General features: G+C 37.9%; 1 pseudogene; it reads left to right on the top strand.

Moving 5' to 3' along the window:
- Positions 1-6,441: 6,441 nt before the first annotated feature.
- Positions 6,442-6,631, top strand: LOC118828137 (annotated as a pseudogene).
- Positions 6,632-7,398: the final 767 nt, after the last annotated feature.

Here is a 7,398-nt window from a genome sequence, read left to right as displayed (position 1 = left end):
ATTGTAAATGAAGCTATTTAAGACACCTGTAATAAAGGTTCATTAAGTATTTTAACCCTGAATAAAGTAATACTCTGATTCATCATTGTGGTATGGAAGTATCCCTCAGCCCTTGAGGTAAGTGTCAATGAAAGGTCCTCATAGACTGGAAAGGCTTCAAATGCCAGCCTAGTAATGAACTGTCAACTGAGGATTATCCTAGCAAAGATCAGAAAGGTTTGCCTCTAGGAAGTGGATTATCAGAAGATGAATATGTTTTGGTAGGGGAAATTCACAAAATGGATAATAATACAGAATGGTCCCTGGTCCTTTGAAGCCCCTTTCTTTTCCCAAAAAGATTATAATGGATTAGAAAAATAAAAAAAACCTGAAAATACTAAATCAGAGTACAAGAAGACAATAAAAAGCAGTAATCCTAATTAGTTATGGGAGTACACTTAGTGATAACATCGCAGATCTATCAAATGATATTTAAAATGAAACATTCTCCGTTGGTATCCTTAGGATGTCAGGTAACCTTGAAAAAGGATCCTGACATATGGGATGAAAGCCCTATGGAAAATTTATGGAAGGGTCTAGATAGAAGTTACACAGGATGGACAGCCATGAATTAGTCAAAATCTATATCTTCACAGAGAATGCCCAAATTGATGAGATCACAGAATCATCAGGGTATTAGAGAATCTTTCAATAATAAGGTCCTGAAATATCAGATGGATGATTTACATATTGGTTAAATCATTTAAAACAGTTATCACGTAAATTATTTAAATTTTAAAATGGACCATCCTGAGAAATATAAGTAAATAAACACATTCTTAATTCACCATGAAGACTTAAGAAAATTCTTCTGATGCTCTATTTTTTGAAAGCATACTATCCCTAAGGCTTTCAGAGAGCCAACTCATTTATGTTAAAAAAAAAGTTACTTATCTTAAATAGATGACCTCAGGGGCAATAACATAGCCAGCCTTCCTTCCTTTCTTTCTTTCCTTCCTTCCTTCCTTCCTTCCTTCCTTCCTTCCTTCCTTCTTTCTTTCTTTTTCTTTCTTTCTTCCTTCCTCCCTTTCTTTCTCTGAATTCTTTCTAAAAATGGGTTTAATGATTCCTCAGCAATTTGTAGTCTCATCTGTTATTAATCATCCTACAGATAAATGTGTATTTTTAACTTCCACGACTGATTTATTTGTAGGAGAAGTAGCTAGAGATGGGAAGAAAGGGAGGACAAAAATGGAGCTATTTAAGATCTGGGGAATGGGAGGTGACACTTTGATGGAAAATGATAGCTTTCCATTGACTGGTTATTTTTAACACTGACTGGATACAAATGTAATATAAACATAAAACAACTCCCTGGGATGCCTCACAAGACAGTCATTTATATACCTGTGAATTAACAGAGTAAGGAGGAGGTTTGAAAATATCAAGAATTCTTCCCCATGCAGCGTCACTAGAATATACTTGTAGGTTATTCAGTTCTACTAGCCTCAGATACTTGCTAGCTGTGTTACTCTGGGCAAATCCTTTAAGGTTTGCTTACCTCAGTGTCTTCAATTATAAAAAATATCTGCCTTGCAAGGTTGTTGTGAAAATGAAATGAATTGATATTTTTAAAGCATTTAGTACAATTCCTACCAGAGAAATAGGTGCTATGCAAATTCTTTATCCTTTCCTTTCCCAATTTCCCATCTGAATCCCCCCAAATATGATTTACAAATTTAGTGTTACAACAACACTAAAATTAATAATGATGATATTATTACTATTATATTGTCAAAATAAACACTTAAAAAGTAGATGTGGCAAGTAAAAAGAGTGTAAGATTTTTTAAACAGGATTTCCCCCTCCTCTTTAAAGAATAGGCATCTGCCTGTTAAACAGGTTTCTCTTTAAACAGTTGCATGGTATTATCTGTGGATGAAAAAGTCCCACAAAACTGAATATTTGTCATCTTGAAGCAAGGCAGAAAAATAAAACTGCCATAAAATGTTGTTGTCTAATTATTTTATCTTATGACCTTTACCACTTAGTTTGATCAAGACAGTAGTGTGGAATTTAGACAAAGATTTGTTTAAGGTGCAAAGTTGTCAGTTCTGGTATTTACTGGACCTCTACTTTTATTTTTAGGAGAGATGACAGATTGAAATATGGATATGAGATACTTAATTGGGAGATAATTCAGTAAAATAAATTTTGAGTGTGGAACATATTATCTTTTTATTTGATTCTAACAAACTTTTATGCTCTTTCAGATAAGAATTATAGAAGTATCCAGGAGATATATTACAGTAATAGCAACTCATACAGGACTCTAACTACATTGTAGATTGCTAGGTTTGATCCATTTAGAAATACCTGGGGCCCCTTAAAATCATCCAAATTATTTACATATTAATGTACTCTATAATTATTTTGGGTGTCCAATTATCCCAAAATTCACTAAATATCTCTGAGACAATTTAACAGTGGAATTTACTTATGTATGGAAATATGATTTTAAATTATTTTAAAATGTTTGGAAGAAATTAATCAATTATAGATTATAAGGCAGCTAATTAAACACAAGCTATAGATTTTCTGGAATCATTTCTTTTCTTTCTCCTTCTTTTTGGGTAATACAGTAAAAGACAGGGACAATCAGACAACAGAATTAGCTAAAGAATAAAATAAATGAGTTGGAAAAGTAGCGTGACCACACCTGTACAGACATGATCTAGAGTGTGGTAATTACACCCAGGGTGTACAACTGGTGACAAAGTATCTGGAAACAATCATTACTAGAGTGGCCAAGTACAATTCTGCTGAGACAGGATATGGCTATATTATCTGGCATATGAATGTGAGGACATATCTCCATTTGGCATGGTATTAGGGAGGTCCACAACCTGACTTGAATATGTACATTTTCACAATTCCTTGACATTTGTTTAGATAGACATTAAAGTTTTGTTTTTCTTATTTCCATGGAAAAGTAGGCCCAAGGAGTTATCCTTGCCATGTCTATCTGGGGCTGAGGAAATGTCAGAAAAGTGAAGTGATGGGGGCAGAGCCAAGATGGCAGCTGGAAAGCAGGGACTTGAGTGAGCTACCCGCCAAGTCCCTCCAAAAACCTATAAAAATGACTCTGAACAAATTCTAGAACTGCGGAACCCACAAAATAGCAGAGGGAAGCAGAGCTCTAGCCCAGGACAGCCTGGATGGTCACTGGGTAAGGTCTATCGGGCACAGAGCTGAGAGCAGAGGGAAGCAGAGCCCAGCATGGGTGGCAGCAGGACCAACCAGACCAGGAGCCGGGCAGAACAGGCCCTAGTGCCCTGAATCAATGAGCTGTGGCAGTCACCAGACTTCTCAACCCACAAACACCAAAGACAACAGAGAAGAACTGCAAAACCCATGAAATAGCAGAGGGAAGCAGGGCTCCAGCCCAGGACAGCCTGGATGGTCACTGGGTGAGTTCTATCGCACGGAGCTAGGAGCAGAGGAAAGCGGAGGCCAGCGTGGGCAGCAGTAGGACCAACCAGACCAGGAGCCGGGTGGAACAGACCCTAGCACCCTGAATCAGTGAGCTGTGGCAGTTACCAAACTTTACAATCCACAAACACCAAAGACAACAGAGAAGGTTAGTGGGAAAAGCTGCTGGGACAGAGTAAAAGGAGTTCACCGTTCAGCCACCACCCCAGGGGCAGGGGAGGCAGTGCAGCTAAAGAACTACAGCTGCAGTTGCTTCTGGCCCCAGGCCCACCTGGTGGGAGGAATTAAGTGGCAGATCAGAGCAGGAATGCAGAGCCTGCCTAAGATCTGAGTCAGGTCTGGGTTAGCAGTTCTTGGGGAAAGAGGAGTGCTGATGTGGCAGAGCTGGCAGTATAGAAATAGCTCTGAAAACAACAGTGCATCCCCTCAAGCTTGGAACAAAGTACTCTTTACTCTACAAGCAGTCATACCCCCACAAAAAAACTCAAGGGTCAAGTAAGTTGGCTGGGAACATGGCCAGGCAGTGTAAATGGACTCAGATTCAGTCTCAGACTTTGGAATCTTTCTTTGGTGACAAAGAAGACCAAAACATACAGCCAGAAGAAGTCAACAAAGTCAAAGAGCCTACATCAAAAGCCTCCAAGAAAAACATGAACTGGTCTCAGGCCATGGAAGAGTTCAAAAAAGGATTTGGGTAGGCAAGTTAGAGAAGTAGATGAAAATTGGGAAGAGAGGTGTACATTCCTACATGGAAAGAAGATGTATATGATTCATGAGACCTCAGTATTAGGGTAGCTGAAGGGAATATGCATATATATATATGTATATATATACATATATATATGTATGTGTGTGTATGTATGTATATGTGTATATATGTATATATGTGTGTGTATATATGTATACGTATATATATGTGTGTGTATGTATGTATATATAGACAGAGGGCACAGGGTGAGTTGAGTATGAAGGGATGATATCTAAAAAAAATCAAATTAAGGGATGAGAGAGGAATATATTGAGAGAGGGAGAAAGGGGGAGATAGAATGGGGTAAATTATCTCACAAAGCTGATCCAGCCATTTTGGAGAGCAATTTGGAACTATGCCCAAAGGGCTATAAAAATGTTCATACCCTTTGACCCAGCAATACCTCTTCTAGGGTTGTATCCCAAAGAAATCACACAAGCGGGAAAAGGACCCATATGTACAAGGATATTTATAGTGGCTCTTTTTGTGGTAGCCAAGAATTGGAAATCAAAGGGATGCCCATCAATTGGGGAATGGCTGAACAAGCTGTGGTATATGAAGGTAATGGAATACTATTGTGCCATAAGAAATGGGGATGATACGGACTTCATAACAACATAATGCTGAGTGAGTGGAGCAGAGCCAGGAGAACACTGTACACAGCCACAGATATATGGATTCCATGAGAACCAACCCTGACAGACTTCGTTCCTCTCAGGAACACAAGGTGCAGGCACAACTCCAAAGGACTCACAATGGAGAATGCTATCTACATCCAGAGAAAGAACTGTGAAGTTTGAATGCAGATTGAGGCACACTTCATACTCACCTTTTTCTCTTCTCTTTTGTTTTTGTTTTTGGGTTGTTTTTTTTTTTTGGGTTCTGTTTCTTCTTTCTCATTATTCATTCCATTGGTCATAATTCTTCTCCGCAACTTGACTAGTGTATAAATTAATTTAATGAGAAGTCATTCGTGGTGCTTATATGAGATTCCATGCCATCTTGGGGAGAATGGGGGGAGGGAGGGGAGAAAATCTGGAACTCAAAATTATGTAGAACCGTCTGTTGTAAACTAAAAATTAAAAAAAAATTATCTCACAAAAAAGTGGCAAGAAAAAGCAGTTCTCTAGGAAGGGAAGAGGGGGCAGGTGAGGGAGAATGAGTGAATCTTGCTCTCATCGGATTTGACCTGAGGAGGGAATACCACACACACTCAATTGGGTATCTTACCCCACAGGAAAAAAGGAGGAAGAAGACAAAAAAGGGGGGATGACAGAAGGGAGGGAAGAGAAGGGGAGGAGGTAATCAAAAACAAACACTTTTGAAAAGGGACAGGGTCAAGGGAGAAAATTCAGTAAAGGGGGATAGGTTAGGAAGGAGAAAAATATAGTCAGTCTTTCACAACATGAGTATTGTGAAAGGGTTTTACATAATGATACGCATGTGGCCTATGTTGAATTGCTTGCCTTCTTAGAGAGGGTGGGTGGGAAGGGAAGAGGGGAGAGAATTTGGAACTCAAAGTTTTAAAAACAGGTGTTCAAAAACAAAAACAAAAAAAAATTTTTTGCATGCAACTAGGAAATAAGATACACAGGCAACGGGGCATAGAAATTTATCTTGCCCTACAAGAAAGGAAGGGAAAAGTGGATGGGAGGGGAGTACGGTGACAGAAGGAATGGCTGACTGGGGAACAGGGCAACCAGAATATACACCATCTTGGAGTGGGCAGGAGGGTAGAAATGGGGAGAAAATTCGTAATTCAAACTCTTGTGAAAATCAATGCTGAAAATTAAATATATTAAATAAATTAAATAAATAAATTTAAAAAAAGAATTACAGCAGGTTTCTCTGATGAAGACCTAATTTCTTAAATATATAGAAGATTGAATCAAATTTATCAGAATATGAGTCATTCCCCAATTGATAAATGGTGAAATGATCAGAACAGGCAGTTTTCAGAAGAAGAAATCAAAGTGATCTCTAATCACATAAAATGCTTCAAATCATTATTAATTAAAGAAATGCAAATTAAAATAGCTCTGAGATACCATCTCACAACTATCATAATATTGGCTAAGAATATAGAAAATGACAAATGTTGGTGGAGGTGTGAAAAAATTGGGATACCAATTTTTAGAGTTATTTTAGAGTTATCATTCTAGAGAGAAATTTGGAACTATAACCAAAGGGCTATAAAACTTCACATAGGAGCAGCAGGTATGATGTCTGGTCACAAGGGTGGTAAGAAGAAGACTCTAAAGTAGCCCAAGATGCAAACTAAGGAAATGGATGAGGAAGATATAACTTTCAAACAAAAAAGAAGAAAAGAAAAAACTGGAAGAGTTAAAAGGGAAAGCTGCTGGGAAGGGACCACTTGTCTGTGGTGTGATTGAGGAATCTGGCAAAAAGTAGATGTTCCTGTGTAGATAAAATAGTGATTTTTGTTGGTTTCTCTCTTGCTTTGTGATATCTACATTTTCTATTTCAATATCTGTTGCTGCCTGCAGCCAAGATTAAGTATCATCTTAATGAGTCTATTGAACATTGCAATAAACTTAAAAAAAACTGTGCATACCCTTTCACCCAGCAATACCACTTCTAGGTCTGCATCCCAAAGTGATCAAGGAAAATGGAAAAGGACCTAAGTATACAAAGCATATTTATAACATCCCTTTTTGTGGTGGCAAGGAATTGGAAATTGAGTAGATGCCCATCAATTGCGGAATTGTTGAATAGGTTGTGGTGTATGATTGTGTCAGAATACTATTATACTATAAGAAATGATGAGCAGAATGACGTCAGAAAAACCTGGGAAGGCTTAAATGAACTGATGCGAAGTGAAGTGAGAAGAAGCGCAACATTGTGCAACAGTAACAGCAATATCATGAGGATGATCAACTGTGAATGACTTGGCTATTCTGAGAAATACAATGATCTAAGACAATTCTGAAGGATTTTTGATGAAAAAAGTTATCTGCCTCTAGAGAAAAAACTGATGGAGTCTTAATGCTGATCAACACATGCTTTTTCTCACGGTGTTTTTCTTGTTTTTTTGTTTTGCTGTGTTTTCTTACGCAACATGTCTAATATGAAAATATGTTTTGCATGAATTCACATGTGTAATCTATACTAAATTATTAGTCTTTTCAAGGAGTAGGGAGGAAAGGGAGGGACAGAGA

The sequence above is a fragment of the Trichosurus vulpecula genome, chromosome 8, assembly GCF_011100635.1.
Source record: "Trichosurus vulpecula isolate mTriVul1 chromosome 8, mTriVul1.pri, whole genome shotgun sequence".
Lineage (NCBI taxonomy): Eukaryota > Metazoa > Chordata > Mammalia > Diprotodontia > Phalangeridae > Trichosurus > Trichosurus vulpecula.
The sequence above is the reverse complement of the archived record's forward strand: the minus strand, read 5'-3'. Positions and strand labels throughout refer to the sequence as shown.